The sequence below is a fragment of the Pseudoliparis swirei genome, chromosome 20, assembly GCF_029220125.1.
Source record: "Pseudoliparis swirei isolate HS2019 ecotype Mariana Trench chromosome 20, NWPU_hadal_v1, whole genome shotgun sequence".
Classification (NCBI taxonomy): domain Eukaryota; kingdom Metazoa; phylum Chordata; class Actinopteri; order Perciformes; family Liparidae; genus Pseudoliparis; species Pseudoliparis swirei.
Window position 1 is genome coordinate 28,247,594 of NC_079407.1, and position 414 is coordinate 28,248,007.

The following is a 414-nucleotide window of genomic DNA, read 5'->3' on the forward strand; positions in this document are numbered from 1 at the left end:
TAAATATATATCTATATTTATATATATGTAAATATATATATGTATAAATATAAATATAAATATATATAAATATATATATATATGTAAATATATATATATATGTATAAATATAAATATATATATATATATAAATATATATAACTCTTTATTGCACGTGTTCACTCAGCTATAACTTGACAAATAAAGTTGACAGGATAAAACATCTCGCCGAGAGCTTTACGAGGAGCCCCTGAAGGCATCACCGGGAGGCGTTTCCACTGTAGCTGTAACTGCGTCGCTCGGCTGGGTTCTCCTCCTCCTCCTCCTCCTCCTCCTCCTCTTCCTCTTATTTCTCACCGCATCTCCACCACCTGCACAGCGGCGACGCAGCGATGGAGAACTACCGCGACTGATCACCAGCCTGGAGGAGAGAGA

The 414-nt window shown here is 37.2% G+C and overlaps 1 protein-coding gene across 2 annotated transcripts in view; it reads left to right on the top strand.

Moving 5' to 3' along the window:
- The first annotated feature begins 312 nt into the window (after window positions 1-312).
- The window catches only part of stard10 (StAR-related lipid transfer (START) domain containing 10), an 18,816-nt gene continuing 18,714 nt past the window's right edge, over window positions 313-414 (top strand). For both annotated transcript variants that reach the window (XM_056442135.1, XM_056442136.1), the window contains exon 1: window positions 313-414. This exon is cut by the window's right edge and continues 24 nt beyond it. The gene's annotated coding sequence lies outside the window, so the exon portion shown is untranslated.